The following is a 17,261-nucleotide window of genomic DNA, read 5'->3' as shown; positions in this document are numbered from 1 at the left end:
CAGTGCCTTGCCTGCCGCTTGGGCGCTAGTGTCGCGAATGTTGGCAAAAAAAGTGTTGAAGTTGCGCGACTGTATATATTAGACTGTGGCCTACGTATTGTGTTCTATAAAACATTTGTTATTTATCAGTTACCTATTTGTATGTCAGGAAGGACAGTTTAGCCTAAATAAAAACAAAGTAAATACCTGTTACAGTGTATTATTTTTTGCAGAGATCATATGTGTAAATGTGTAACCATTCCGATTTTGGATAATATATCTACAGTTTTTAATGCAAGTAATTCCATAATTTTTGTATTCGTGTTTTTTTCTTTATATTTTTCAAAAGTTGAATGTTATATAGCATTCAAGTAGGTATCATGGTGTTAATTTTGCAAGATTTCATGGAGTATAGTAATCCTTTTGCAAAATATTCACTTCTTGAATAAATCCAGACTGTGTCGATAAATTTCTGATGTGTTGGTGTAGATTCATGTGGAAGACGTATTAAGTTCTCAAGAAAAAAAAAAAGAGCCTTTTTAAATTTAATATAAAAAGCAATATTTTCTGTAATAATTTGCATGACTGTTATTGGTGTTGATTTTACATTCCCAGTGATTATTTGAGCCGTTCAGTGCAGAAATGGTGTAAGTCAAAATCAGGTAATGAGGTTTACAGTAAAAATTCTGTAAAATACAGCGCAAAGTAGCAATTAATATATCCTTCGTGCTATTCACTGATTATTAATAGTTTAAATACATTCAATATTAACTGCGACTTTGCGCTGTATTTTACAGAATGTTTACTTTAACCCTCATTACCCATTTTTGACTTACATCACTTCTGCTCTGAAAATAAAATTAGGCCTACATTTTCTGAGTTAATTGAAGTTACAATTTTTTCAACAAAATTGTGTGTTCATTTATTTGTTCTCACCTGCGTCATATTAACAGTAAGTGCATGTAAATTACGTATTATATAGGTAGGATAAGTTAAAATTAGGCATTATGTGTGAAAACTGGAAATGTAATGTAAAATGCGGTAAATTTGGCATAAAAATTTAAACCATAACATCAGCACTATTTGTGACTCAAAATAATAAAGGAAATACCGGTTCTTAAGAAATGGAAAAATAATGAACTTCATATTAATGTTTAAATCCTCCCCTTTTCTTTATTTTCAAGTTTATCTCAGCGGCCGAGTTTACCGCAATTTGCGGTATGCAAAATCGTTAATTTCTCAGGAAATAGGGAGAGGAGTTCACCACGCGATATGCCCTACAATTTTGAAGCTACTAATTTTTACTCTTCTCACAGGAAATACAAAGTTCCAATGTTTCATAAATATATTTAGGAATGAATTGAATTAACCGACCACGCACGAACAATTATATTATTTCAAACCATGATACGTGATCAGGGCCATGATTCAGTTGTAAAGAGCAGAAAGAATTACGTTTATTCCCAGCTTCTGAAACTTGTAGATTAACTGCGTGTGAAATTCTTCCAGGATTCTAAAGTAGAATTAATAAGAACCATATACACTTATTGTATAGCATAGAAATATAAAATATATTACGCAAAACCCATTTTCTGATGTGTTATCATATGTCGTGTGCACACTTTTAACTTGCCTGCCGCTAGAGGGCTACTGTCGTGCCAGCTGTCAAACGTTGGCATATTTTATACGTATGAGTTGCGTGACTGTATCTATTAGACTGTGGTATTATTATGCTCTACCAGCCTTTGCAATACATACCTCTCTGTTATAGTACGTAGTTTCCTTTTCCTCCGCTGTGGCGCTGATCACCGACTGTTCCTCGTCGCGGTCTGCTGCTATAAACGTAACACCTTGCGACCAAGAGGTTTTGCGTTTAAATATTTCGGTCTTTCAAAAGCCTCAGTTTGAAGAAATGCCACACGTTTTAACACTGTAGGCAAAAAGTATTTACACAGCACTTGATAGAATTGTTGAATGGTCTTGCGATTCACAGTGTTCATACGCAGCAGTAAAAAACTTATTTAGTTCTGGTATTAAATATGATTGTAATTGTTTCCTCACACCACATGACGGTAAGTATCTCACAGCATTCTCAACAAATTCTAAAGTAATACCTAACACATTTACAAAGGAAGGTGTGGGGTAATATAAACTGTTTCCACTAACATCACGCTTATATATTAAATCCATGAGAACTGAACTGCAGGAAGACGTAGCAATTACATTTCTGCATAAATTGCACTTCACATCACCTAATAGTTTTTTTAGCACGTATCCGCCAACATAGGCTATTGAAGAAAGCCGGATACTGTCTATGTTGGGATCTGTAAATAAATAAAAAGTAATATTTTTCCTAGTTTCATGAAAATTGCGTGGTGAAATTCTATAGACACTTTAAAACTACTCGTATTATAGTTCCAGTTGTAATAATTTTAAAGACTAGAATGACAATTGCATAAAAAATTAACACAATCAATTTTAATTTTAGAAACTAAATATTATAACTCACGTTGCGTTTCTTCCAAGCCAGTCAGAATTTTTACCACATGATTAGGCAGTGTACTTGATGCGCCATTGTTTATCTTAGTCGCTGTGGTCTTGGGAAAACTGTCACTATTCCATACAGAGAGTGACCTATTTTGTACATCAACATTTGTAGAAAAAGGTATAGAAATTAAGCCAGTTTTCAAAATCTTGTTCATACTAAAAGTCACTGCTCTGCAATCTAGCATATCGTTGCCACCTGCTGTATGACGTAAGCCCCTGAAAAATAATTCTATGGGATCTGAATTAAAAGATCTTGTCAGGACAAAATGAAACCCACCATTTAACAAATAGCGTACACACTTTACGGTGGAAGCTGTTGTAAGGATCAATGCTTCGAAAGTTTCATTTGTCAGAAATTGTTTTTCAGATTTCTGACTCTCCCTTTTTATGCTTTCCAAATACAGAGGGAACTCATTTTCCAACCAGTTCAGTCTTTCATCGTGAATAGAAAAATAGTGCATTTTGTCTGGATTTCTAATGCGACTATGGTGTGTTGTGCTGCTAACATCGTGGAGGGTAAACCACCGTAAAATGTTCTCCATATAAGCTATTGTCGCCCCAGAAGATGAAAAGGCCTCAGCTTTAGAATGTACATGTGGATTATCTTTCAGAAATTTTAAAGCAGCTATTACTTCGGCGGAAAAAAATTCCTTGGCTCTGCTCACATCCATGTTTTCAAAATTTGTAGGGTCTACATGCTTCCTTGATAGAAAATGAACGGGTGTGATTGTTTGCAGTTCCTGAATTTCATACAATTTCTTTACATAGTCTCCAGTTATAATTTCATGACCATCGAACATAATTCTTTCCAAAAAAAGGGATCTCAAATTTTTCAAAATATGACATTGGTCAAAAGCAAGAAAGAGAGAGCGCTTGGGATCTTCTGGGTGGGGTACGTCAGTCTTTAAACTTCTACTCCCAGAAAATTTTTTCATCATAGTGACGTTCGTTTTGTGGTTATCCGTAACTAAACGGAGAAGAATAAAGCCACACTCTTCTATGTGATGTATGACAGACATTGTCAACATGTATAACTGCGAGCCAGTAAGCTGTTTTGTGAAAAAGTATCCTGCCGGTAATCTATATTTCGTAGATAAACCACAAATCATGAAGCATAAGAGTCGATTAGCAAGCACTGGAACCTTTCCTTTCTCTGAATTTTTACTGTCATTTAATTTTTGACTAGGGAGATGATCACGTTTCCCGAAAAATGAATCCAATTTGTTGTCGTACTGGAGTTGCTGCTTAATAGACATTTCATCTACTACAAGACTACATAACAATTCTGCCTTCTTCAAAGAACTAGCTTCTGCAGTAAGTCTTGTTTTTATTAATGGGGTTACTCCTGTTTCTAGTGATACATCTCCAACGAAACGAGAGAGAGTTCGAGTACTAGGAAGCGTTAATATGTACTCCCTTGCATATTTATAGCCCTTAGGTGAGCAGTATTGCCATATGACGCATTGTTTTACTGTTTCCTCACTCCAACGTGGTGTCTTTTTGTTATAATTTACAATTATATCCAGCAGCAAAATCGTTTTTTTAGAGTGGTTTTCTCCTGACAGAATACCCTCAAGATTCCTATGATATTCGTTGTTTACTAAATACTCTGCCCGGTCTGATAATTTTGTTAAATTTTGGTCGACGCGAGCAAGTTTGTGATTCAGACGCCAAATCTTTGTTTTCAAAGCTCGGTTTTCCTTTTCTGGACTTTTAAATTTAGAATCAAAATCCTCATCTGTCTGAACATCAGTAGATTTATATTCCGTGGTATCAGCTATAAAATCTTCTTCCTCTTGTGGACTGTTGCTCCTTTTACGCTTCTTAGTATTTTCTTCCAAATTATGCCGCACTATACTACGCCTTGGTTTTAAAACTGTTGGTACTTTATGTGCAGGATAATTAGGGAATTTACTTGGAACACTACCTCGTTTGAGAACTTTCCTTTTCAAATTCGGTGTATAATCACTTATAGTGAAATGTTCGCTACAGACTAAGGACGAATTTGAATATGAATTAGGTACAAACTTATCTCTGGAAATTGCTTTTAACCATTTGTCTTTCAAATCTTCATCGACAGGAAATTCATGGAAGCTTATCCCCTTCGTTTTTCCCCTTTCATTTGTACAGAACGGTACGCAACAATTAGGCATCTGCAATAAAATAACATAAATAAGACTTCGTTAATAATGTAATATTGTTATAGTCCTAAAACCCATGTCGCAAATTACTCGTATTATTTCAAGGAACTGAATGGCATTAGTTTCTAAGCATCGGAATCAAAACGCGTTAAGTCCACATTTTATCTAAAATGCATTTTTTCCGAATTTGCGTTCTTTTAGAGGCGCTTCATCATGCTACACTTGACATTTGTTGCAATTCACAATTTTAGCCTGTTTAAAGTCAGCCTGAAATCGAAGTTCTGATTCAGAACGTATTCTGTCCATCACCCTGAATGGATCAGACCGAGTTAAGTCCATGAACTTAAGATACCTTCTAACGAAAGCAGTACACGAGAATGAACGTAATTAATTCGACACCAGTCTTTAACAAATGTTCATTGTTGACTCTTTTCTAAAGTTTGCTTGTTGCTACCTTTAAGTCAAGAGGAGTAGAAATAGAAGAGAGGGGGTCAATTGTATCTATTCCCTGTTAATCGCTGTTAATTCTATGGCACTGCCACGATGAGCGCTAACATCGTCTCTTACCAACATTCAGTCACTGATTTTAGACTCCTGGAAATGGAGAATGAACTTGCGTGCTCTTGGTTTAAGTTGTTAGTCCTGGAACAATTTCTTGCCGTATTTCAAGAACTGAAGAAGAAGAAGAAGACATATTGAATTTTCTTGCCTAGGCGAGGGAAGGATGGCCGGACGAATTAAATGCGAATATCCGTACTGCGGAAGTAAGAAGAGTAGTCACCACTCGAAATGTTTCTTCAAAATACCTGGGATAGTGAGAGGTGAGTTTTCATTTACAATATCAATGTTATCACTTATAACTAATTTGATATACTTGTAAATTTTGCTAGCCACGTGCATCATTTTAAATTATATATGTTATGTTATCAGATATTAATTCATACACACATATACAGAATTTGTAACATCTAGTTACATATTAACAGACTTTTATTATTATTTCTATTGATAGAATATATATATATATATATATATATATATATATATATATATATATAGAAGATGCATTTTTTGTTTTTATTTTCGAAGCTTTTTATACAGTGCAGGAGAAACTTTGCTGTTTTGCGCACCACACACGGGAGAAAAAAAGTTATTTCAAACACTGAATATAACCAATAAAATTGCAGCAAACCACGTCGTGTCGTGTGCAGCTTGGTACTGGAGTTTCAATATTCCGATAGAAAAAAATAGAGTAATAGACCCTTTCCTTGAATATTCCCCGCGTGGTATTATTACTTGAGACCTTTACATATTTATAACATTTATTATAAAATAATAGTAATATTTATAATAATAATAATAATAATAATAATAATACAAGTCTATTTATGATATAATTAAATATTATATAGGCTATACTGTATATGTGTATGAAATTACCGTAAGCACAGGAAAGTGACTTCGTGGCACTTTATAAAATCACTCTAATAGCCTATAAAGTGAAAGGGAACAGCTGCAGTGAGCTATGATGATGTAGCTTATACTTAAACCATTTTATGACATATTTTATCCACCTATATTTTATTTTATTTTTTGTTTCGCCTACATTGTATTTTTACAAATGTTGTCTTTAAATACGAATCTTTTCCTGGACCAAAATTAGGCCTACAATAGAAATGATGAGATAATTAGTATTTTAACGTGAAGCTGACTGGAGGAGTTTATTTTAATTTTTCTTGGTTCTCAAAGTGATTTTATTAAGTGTCATGAAATGGTTTTCCTGTGCTCATAATTTATATTTATTTTACACTTTATTTCAATTTTTTTCAGATGCAAGGCATGCCTAGATGCATTGGGCATATAAGATCTGATGGTTAAAGAGCCCAACAAACTGCACAACAGCTTTCGGGAGCCATACCTTGCAAAGTTGAAGCTATCTCCAATGGTCAAGGTAACTTACTTAAGTAACTGCAAGCCTTTTATATTATGCAATTTCAGTGCTTCATATCTATACCTATAAATTCTGTCGTAATTGCAAATTGTGAATGAATACATAAAGAAAAGCCATTCACACAAATAGTGAAGTATCAGGCTAAGTAGATCCCATAATTAAAGCTTTGGGGCGAATAATGGTCTGTATTGCAATCTGCTAACTGGGCAGGAGGAACGAAAATGTTACATCGTCATTCCACTCATAAATAATTTACTATTGGACGGGCAACATACACCGTTATTCCATCAATATGTTTTGTACACTAAGCAAAGTATAGATTGTATGTTACTGAAAGTCATATTACACATCGGAGAAGTTTGTAACATTATGAACAGAATAATAATGAAGACAATGACAAACAGTTTTTAAATGTTGACTATAAGAGAGTAACACATTTTAAACAGTTCCTTTCTGACATCAAGAGCAAGCTGTGAGCACATCTTGAAAGAATTTCCGCAAATCTGTTCCTGAAACGAAATAACTTGATAACATTCTAAGATAAAGTATAATGGCAAAAATTGTAACATAAACCATTATTCGGCCCAACGCTTCAATTGTAACCTCTATCCTTGGTGGTACAGGACTACTTACTCTTGCTGTCAGTTCATAATTTTAACCTTTTGGTTGTTTTACTTTGTACGGGAAGAAACAGAGGACCCCCGCCAGAGAGGCTGGTGACCCCCCAAGAGAGGAGAGGCAGTGAGAAGAGGCTGGGGAGCCCCCAAGAATGCAAACCACGGCCACACCGATAGTAACACTGAAGAGGAGGAAAATTTGCAGTCTTCGAGTACAACTGCATCATCTGAGAGGAAGAGTCCTCAAGACCACACAGAGAGATCTGAAGATTGACATTGCCCTTGCAACTTTAAGGAAGAAGGTTCCCGGGCCATTATATGAATTGGTAAAAAATTGTGTCTCCTCAAATGCAAGGTATGTACAGAGAGTTCGGTGGTCACCGGAATTGAAAGCAAAGGCTCTTAATATTTATTTACAGAGCTCAAGTGCCTATAGAATGATTAGGAAGTTATTAAATTTCCTTTCTAAGGCTACATTGCTTAGAGTTTTGCGAAAGTATACCACTGATGTTGGTTTTAGTGACAAATTATTCGACATACTAAGGAATGCCTGTAGTAAGATGACTCACACTGACAAAGTAGGTTGCCTTATGTGGGATGAAATATCTTTAAAAGCAGTGTTGACAAGCAATAAATGTCTGCAGCAACTAAATGGCTTAATGTCCGTGTTGCACTATTGAACATATACCAGGAGTAGCAGAATTTCCTAAGAAGTAATTCATTACCTGCTTGTAATAAAGACATAGACCACTCACCATAGACACAAGCATCTGATTTGCAGGTTTACCTGACAAGTGTTTTTCAAATCTTTGAAACCCATCAACAAAATCATCATTATTGTTACAAGCCAAGCTGATTTTAGTGGTATTTCATCGCATATGAGACAGCACAGCTCATCTATGTCACTCATTTTGTCACAAGCATATTTTAGCTTATCCAGTATTTTCTCACAAAACCCAACATCATTTGTATATAAGGCAAACTTTTGTAGAAGAGTGGCTTTACAAGGAATACTCAATAATTTTCTAACAATTCTGTTTCACTTGTACTGTGTAAGTAGATATTAAGGGCTTTACATTTGAATTCTGTTAACCAGGGACATTCCTGTACAAATCATGAACTAGAGGATTGTCTGCAGGATTGTATATGTAAAATAATATTAACATTACTTTTCAAATACAACTTTATCTTCGCTGGCACTCCTCTTCTTCATGTCAACGAGAACTGCAGATGTGAGAAGTTTTGCACCTAATGTGCTTGTGAAACTGGATGCAGAAAAGTGATGTGCACATTTACTGATACTGTGGTATTGTGGCCAAATGAGTATGTTTTCTTTGTGTATTTTTGATTTAAGATTTTGCATGTTTAATTTTAGTTGCTATTTATTGCTATTTTGTATTGTTCTTGTATTTTTGTTACATTATGTTTCTTGTTATGATTTGGTATTTTTCTCAAACAAAAGGAACCTAAATTAACTACAATACGAAGTAACTCAAGGCAATAATAATTTTTTTTCTTGAAATAACATCATAATATCAAACACAGGACCGATGTTGTTGGCATATTTCAACAAAGCCTGTGAAATGTACTGTAGACTCTATTTACCATAATCGCAATGTTGGAACATAAAGTTATTGTATTCTGCACTAGCATTTAGAATATTTTCATATTAAATGACAAATTATGCCATTGAGGAAATAAATACAGTAGTAGGTGCTACATATACGTTGGAATTCTTAAACCTGTACAACTTAACTGAAATCAACAAATGCTGAGTTTTTGGCAATAAACCCATTAACTCTCTTACTCTACTCTCTAATATTCCCCACAGGCAGCTTAAAATTTCATGTTGAAGTTTACAGACAAACTGGCATAATGTAATTAAATATTAATTTTTATTGTTTTAATTTTATGTTTATCACGTACTGTGTATGATTTTATTTCTTCAGTTTGTTATATTTGTGTTTCTCAGAGAAATGGAACTTAAATTAACTAACTACAACACTAATGTTCGTAATGTTTGAACACAAAATTACACTAGTGAATACAATATTTTCCAATATTCCCCACATATAGTCCAAAATGTAATGTAGAAGTTCATGAACAAACTGACATAATGTCATTAAGTGTTAATCTTAAAAAAATATTTGTGCATGATTGCCTTCAATGTAACCAGAAGACTTTACACATTATAGCTACTTATTTGGAGACAATAAGAACACAGCATTGTAGGCTCCAATTTCTACTAAGGGTGATTTGAAATTATTTTCCTTACAACACAATAATAACTAATGGTAGTATATCAGAAAATATCAGAAAATTAAGCGGTTAGCTGACTTCAAAGAGCAGAGATTACTTCATTAATAAATATGTAGTGTGTTAAGAATGTTTAGTATGATTTTTTCTTTGTGTAACATTTACTACTATGTTGTTAATATTATATATATATAGTACCTATCGTGAGCTCACGATCTTTTCTCTATTGCGGTAAAACATCAAACAGTTAATTTCAATAAAGATCTTTGTGTTTATGTACAAAATGAAATATTGTTAAATAAATCTGATACATTCCAACATAACAGATTTGCTTGGTCATGTCTAAATCATTTCCAATTTCACAGTCCATTTCCTACCTCTACTACTCTACTTCATGAGATATCTCGTTCTGAAAACACTTATGGTGTTGTAATTTACAAAAAAAGGTTTCTGGCTAAAGATCTTAAAAAAAACACAAAACAAAAAAAAAAAAAAAGGAAGTGTAATAGGGATGGTTACATTTCAAACATTCATGTTAATATGAATGTAACGGGGATGTGCAAAGAAGTATTTTGAAATTCCCGCTATTTCCGGTGCAGGAAGTCGTTTGAAAATACCGCCATTTTTTGTGCATGTGGCGCTCCACTGCTGGTAAAAAGAAGCTTCTTGACAGATTACACTTAATCCGCCTCTTGAGCCCCTCTCTTCTATTCTACTCCTCTTGCTTTAAGTGCATGCAGTAAGATTTAAAAGGACGGGTTCATTGTCTGGAAACTCTATTTAAATCCCCACGCGCAGACATTGAGTTGGCGGTGTGCGGTAAGTGGCATTTAAAGGCAGGTGGAGGTCGTTTACAATAAAGACGGGTCTTTTACTAAAAATTGTGATATCATATTCATGATTTGGTAACAATTTGAACAATACGGTAGGCTTCGAAAGACTCGAGTATAAAACATTGTTTGCACTCCCACGTTACTTCGCTTGTTTCTTGTGAGATTTAATAAAACTTTGCAGGTTCTTGCTGGTTTCTTTTTCTATGGATGGTAGGTATATGATGGGAGGGGGGAAATGAGCCCAACAGTTTGGTTGTAATATTGTCGTCGTAACACCAGCATCCCTTCCACTAACATTGCAGTTACTAAAGTTAGTAGTTAGAGTTAGTTGCAGTTAGTAGGCAAGATTAACCCTATATAAAATGCCTGTCAGGTCTAGTCGAAGATTTGTATAGATCCTTTCCTGCCTGGATTTGCTTCCCTTCACGGTCTTACATGCAATTACGTAGACATTGAAAAGCTGAAAAGTACCGGTACCATAAATATTATATTGAAGGAAGCATTTCTGTAGTCTTTTTTACGTATTTTCCCATAATGGGGAAGGGATGTAAGACTTCATTCTGGCCCTGACCTGACGGCCAACCCACAACATAACGTTATTGTACTCTATTACGCACTTCAGTTTCACCACTGTTTATTCCCCTTCATTGTTACCCTTTTTTCCTTTATGTTGACCATGTGAATGCTGTACTTTGTAAACAGACCTTTTCTCTCATGTCACTTTACTGCCAATAACTCTTACAAGACCTCGATTCTGACTCCCTTTCTTAAACGTTGTCAATTCCACTTGGGATGTAGGACAGAACTTCAATGCACTTTTATTCAAACAGTTACGAATTTTGGAAAACCTTTCGCGTATATTTAGAGGAAAATAACTCCTCTTCTTCAAGAAAGATCGTTTTACAACATACAACAAACCTCTAAATAGACAGCTTGAAAAAACTGCAATTGACAGCTTGAAAGAAGACTGTAAATAAAAGTCGCAGGGTTCCAAGACGTCATGTCTAGACGGCAATGCTTTGGGAGCGCATCAAGTTCCTGACAAGATTTGAGTAGGCAAAGGGTTAACTAATACAGCTTCTGCTAAATAAGTGAAAGATTTAATATTTTCTAAGAATTTACACGAAAGGGCTACTAGAGTTTAAGCACTAAGCATATTATAAAATCATGGAAGAAGGTGCGCCAGTTGGGGAGCACTCTACAGGAGCTCGAAAACGTCGGAAGAGTGGAACATCGAAACGAAACTAGCAATTGGGGAGGCACACTACGCACGACAGCTTTCTTACTATGCTTTGTGCATTACTGTCATTGATAACACATTTCCCAACTTTTTACTGCTGGACAGAAAACCAGGCAAAAAGAGGGGCGATTGAAGTTAGCTCTGCTCTGTCTCATTTCCTAACAAATTATAATTTCAAAGAAAAAAAAACATTTCCCTCTTGAGACTCTTTCCGACGATTGCGCTGGTCAAAATCGAAATGCACATGTTGTCCATGCTTTGTATTCGTGGTTGTTGAATAAATCTCCAGATTCCTTGATGGAAACATGTATGACTTTTTCTGTGCGAGAGCATTCCTTTTTGCAAACAAACCGGATGTTTGGTATTTTGGAGAAAAACCTAAGGAAACAAAAGAATATCATGATATTTACGGTACAGTCGGTGTCGTTCATATATTGAGTAAGTAGTAGCATATTCACAATTTCAGATATCTGTGCGATTAGGCTACGTAAAAAAGCCAGTTGGTATAAGTGATATGAAAAGAGACTCAGGAAAATATTGAAAGGAAGCAAACATTACATCTATGTGAAATTGGAGTATACTTACACCATGGGTGACGTAAGTAAATGTCCAGTGTCACTACCTAAGGGAGATCATGCCATTGAAAATAATGAGAGGATTGACCCAGCCTTAGTACTACTAAGGAATAAAATAAAAGCAGAAAATTGTTGGATATAAAAAGTTGTTGCAACAAAGTTCAGTGTGAGGAGGATGAAATAGTGGAGTGTGAGTGTATGGAAGAAGAACCTCGCTTATCAATGATCTAGACTGAACTAAATTGAACAATGACAGTTAAATTTAATAAATTAAATTTTCATCCTATGTTGCTTGCTAACACAGGTGAACATAATTTAATAATTCTCTTTAAGGTTAACTTTGTATTTGTATAAAAGTCTTTGGAAAGGAATGTGGCCACAATTTAAAAAAATCCACTTAAATGTGTGTTTTGAATATATGTTTGTAACAAAACCATTTCAGTCCGTAATTTCGGAACAAAACGAATTAAGTCCATGATTTTTCAAAACGTCATATATAAAATATTACGCTTGGATAATTTTTTTTATTTTGCGCAATAGTGCCACCTAACTTTGTGTTTAATTCTAATTATGTTATTTCTTTCAAAACTTTAAATTTATCAGAAGCTTTTAGTTTTTCGACTCTCCTGAAAAGTTTTGATTTGTGGACACAACGTGTTTTGATTCCTAGCTCCTCTTATTTAATCGAGGTGTTCTACTACAAGAATATAAAAAAAATACTAAACGTCATTGCATGATGATTAATAAGAGCTACAATATTTAGGCCTATATAAATCAGTATCATTGCCAGTATCATTGCTTATCTTGTGGAAGATTAAATTCGCCAACACATTTAAAAATAATCACATAACATTACATTCACCAACACAATAAAATAATATCACTTAAAATTCAATTTAACAATACCACTGAACAAAAAATAAAGACTCGGTACCACGAAAAAGATACTGCACATCCGCGTGGTAACATGCTTCCGTACAAAACTCTACACCGCGCCAACAAAACAACAGTCGGTATTCAGCGCTCCGAGCGGCAACATTTGTAAGTTCTTGTAATAACCAAACTGCCATAAAGGAAAGGGAAACTGCCAAGGCTGATAAAGTATGGGATCGGAGAGGGCTATGGTATGACAGAAGAGTCTTACTCCCCTTTCCCCTCTACTCGTAGCTCATTGGTGTGGGCAGATTAGACTATATGTTCAGTTAACAGTGGCGGAATCATGGCTTATCAGAGTAGTGTATACGAGCTGAAAACGACTCTCATGTGGAATGGGAAAAGTTCTTTTGCTGTTTAGAGGGGAAGAAACATACATTGTCTGTTAAGCTCGAAAGTCGTAGTATCAAGTTTGACCGCGTAAATTACATGGTACATATTTTACATATTTGTTTAACGTAATTTACGTTGCGTCGAAAAACTAATTTTTACACGATTTTATACGCGGCGTAATAAATTATTTTCATTTTAATAAAATGCTATCACAATATAATTGGCAAGCATTTATTTTAAGTAATTTTATTTATAATCACAGAAAGGAAAATAATTTGAGTGGTGAAATGTAACGTACATACGAGACGTTAAGAAAAAACTTACAATATTTTGAAACGTAGTAGAAAGCCTATTCATAAAAACAAGGAAAAAGACTAATAAACATGGGTACTAAAATAAATATTATTGAAGAAACAAGGACTGTGTAACTACATCTAACATTAATTTATTTGAAGAAACAAGGACTGTGAATTTAGTATTTTAACAACACTATCATTATCTTCTAATGTCAGCATTTTGCTTGTTTCCTATTGCAATACAGTATACTAAAGAGTAAATGGATGTGATATACCCAAAGAGAAACAAGCAAAGAGCTCGCATGAAAAGATAGGCTTACAGTAGGTAATACTTACCTTGTTTCTTCAAAGATGTTCATTTTTGAACGAATATTTATTATACTTTTTATCTTGTTTGTATGAATTCTGTCCCCTCTCAAAATATTACACCCTTTTTTCCTAACACCCTGCTGACTAGACAATCAGATTACAATATCATCACGAGGTGTCGCCTCTGGGAAAGTGTGCACAGAGAGTTCCCAAGAGGACAATAGATTTTGTTTCTTTCTCCTCTCTTTTAATATTGGCCCTACGATGACAGCGGTTGGAACAAGTTACCTAGTTGAGCTTTTGCTGGAATTTTTCCCCCAACCCGTTAAGAGCAAATGCTGGGTAACTTTCGACATTTGACCCTGGATTCATTTCGCCGACATTATCACTTTCATCTGATTTAGATGCTATATAATCATAGCAGTTGAAAAAACTTTGTAAAATTACCAATTAAAAATCGTCGGCAGCTTTGATGACTAATATTGGACGCCTTAGCGATTACGATAAGGTGACGCAGGTCACATCAGTTTATATTTTCCATCCTACGCTGCAGTCTGCTCTCCTAGTAAACAAACTATTTCAAATCGAGTGCCTCACGTAACCGAAGATTGTGCCCATGTATGATTTAAAACAATACTCTGAACTGAGTCTTTTTTTTATTTTTATATGGACCTCTCTTGGATCGCGTGACGTTATGCTGAGGTTACGTTTCGTGGTGTAGTACGGTAAGGTTTGAACTCACAACGATGGGACTTTGTGCTTTGTGAGTCATTCCTCTAGCCAAGGCTTGGCAAACTACGATCCGCGAACAGGCCCGCGAGCTACTTTTGTTCGGCCCATTTACTAACTTAAAAAAAAATTAAAAGTCAGTAAAAGAAGAAAAAGAAGATTAATTTATTCACGAATTTCGATCGATGAAATGAAATCAGAGGCCCAGATTCTTAAACAAATTGCTCATATACTGTGGTAACAATGATATTGCTACAATATAGGCTACTGGTTGCAAACGTTCAGCCGTCAGGCGACCGTGGGTTGTCCAGCCCGAGCCCCTACAGCCGAGGCTGCTCAGAAGTTTAGAGTAGGGACAAATTGAAGCTTGCGTCCGCCGCCATACTTTGGGAGAAGCACCGGCTAGCGGACGGCTGCACTATACAATGCTGAATGTTTAATATATTTGTTTGGTGTCTCTTATAAATAAATCTGAATGGATAAATGAAAAAAAAAACTTATTAATATTTAAAGCGACAACGTTATAGATATAATCAATCTTAGTTATCGTTAGTTTGACATGAAATGAAAGAAAACTGTAACAATTTGATACCGTAACTAAAGATGTTGTATAGTTATTTGACAACATAAACAGCGAACAGAAATACAAATGCATATTGTAGTAATAGTTCAGATGAAAAGAAAATTATTAGTATTAACTATTATTAACGAAACACTGCCTGTGTAAGACGTTACATTAGGCCTATATTGTAAACACGTTTGCTTTGATGTGGACGAGAAATGAACAATTATTATTTATTCACTTCCATATCACATAATATAGGCCTACACCTGTAAAATAGAAACACGTACCTAATGTTTTAGTTAGAAATATAAGTAGGCCTACCGTGCAATAGCTTATTATCACAGCTGTAGTATGACATAAAAGTCACAAGCATGAATTAGTCAATTAGTCATATAATAGAACTCGGGCCTAGTGTACAGAACATCTTGCCTATTGATTTATTATTATTATTATTATTATTATTATTATTATTATTATTATTATTGACTTCGTTAAATACTGTCTTACAACATTTTTATGTAAAGTCATGTTGTACTGAGTAACCTTAAGCTGTGTGCTAACATCTGCTCTTTATGTAGTACTTTATTTTATTTGGTTATTTAATGACGCTGTATCAATTACTAGATTATTTAGCATCGATGATATTGATGATAGCGAGATGATATTTGGCGAGACGAGGCCAAGGATCTGCCATAGATTACTGACATTCACCTTGCCGTTGGGGAAATAAGAAAAACCCAACCAGGAAATCAGTGGGAATCGAACCCGCGACCGAGCGCGACTCCGGACCGACAGTCCTTAGCCCACTGAGCTACGTCAATAGATCTTTATGTACTTTTATGGTCAGTTTAACAGTTTTAAAATATGATTCTCGGGAGGAATCTGGGATCCATTTTCTAAAATATGTTCCTAGGCCCTAAGTGTAGAAAGATTGTACAAGTGTTCTACTTCTAGACACATTGTTTTCACACGATGCCGTTGAACTGTCAACATCTGTATAATCGCTCTTTCACTTAAGCGACATATTTCTATAATCTCAGATGATGGTATAAGACTCCCATTATTCTTTCGTTAAAAAAATAAAAGAGATTTTGTTTACTGCTGGTAGGCTACGTACCATAAATTGGGTCTTTAGATTTATTACGCCATATTTTTCTTAATGATTTAACAACTAAGCCAGCAATGAATACAATCACATTTTAACAATATTGTGTCATAGAGAATGATGTAAGAATGAGGGAATTGCAATCAATGTCTGCAGTAGAAGAGTCATACCGCCTCTGATTCTCAAAACACTGAGAATTATTATTACAATGCATTAGGTGTTTGGAAAATACCATTGGGTATATAGACGTTTTTAGCGGACATCCCTCTCTTTGTAATCTAATTTAAATAAATTATTTACGTATTTTCTAATGTATATAAAATAACGTAAGTAAAAATATTCCATGTATTCGGTCATAGAAAATAAAAATAAACTAATAAGTCTATTTATGAGCAATATAAGGCGTTTATATTTAAAACAATGCTTAGTTACAATATTTAGATTTACTTCTGTTATTTTATATTATACGTTAGAAAATACGTAAATCAGTTTAGTTATATTACAGTGAAGGAGGAAATCCACTAAGAAAACACCTATATACTCAATGGTATTTTCTAAACTCCGAATGCTTTATAGAAACAATCATTCGTGCTCCCAAAACATGGCATCGCGCGAACCTGCGCGAGAGGTTTCAAATTTGTACACGACACCAGCGCCAATTGTGTGTCTAGATATATAACTACAACGTCTTTGGTCCAGCCCAAGCACGAAGTGTGGCAACAGAGCAACCAGAGATTGCACCGTAGTAAGCAGAGTCACTGCCATCGTGATCTAATACAGGCCCTAAGGCAGACCACGTGACTCGCTTAACAGCTGATCGCGAAGGGCGGTCTTTCAACCATGTGAATTAGT

General features: G+C 34.9%; 1 protein-coding gene and 1 long non-coding RNA gene across 2 annotated transcripts in view; both read left to right on the top strand.

Moving 5' to 3' along the window:
- LOC138694201 (uncharacterized) overlaps positions 1 to 17,261 on the top strand; it is a 334,207-nt gene that overhangs the window by 206,085 nt on the left and 110,861 nt on the right. The gene's annotated exons all lie outside the window — the stretch shown is intronic.
- LOC138694202 (uncharacterized) lies at positions 5,276 to 9,581 on the top strand. Its single transcript, XR_011330846.1, has 3 exons — positions 5,276 to 5,488; positions 6,498 to 6,618; positions 7,307 to 9,581. It is a non-coding gene; the product is annotated as an uncharacterized lncRNA (long non-coding RNA).

Source organism: Periplaneta americana, unplaced genomic scaffold, assembly GCF_040183065.1.
Source record: "Periplaneta americana isolate PAMFEO1 unplaced genomic scaffold, P.americana_PAMFEO1_priV1 scaffold_84, whole genome shotgun sequence".
NCBI lineage: Eukaryota > Metazoa > Arthropoda > Insecta > Blattodea > Blattidae > Periplaneta > Periplaneta americana.
Note: the sequence above shows the minus strand (reverse complement) of the source record. Positions and strands in the feature narration are given on the sequence as shown.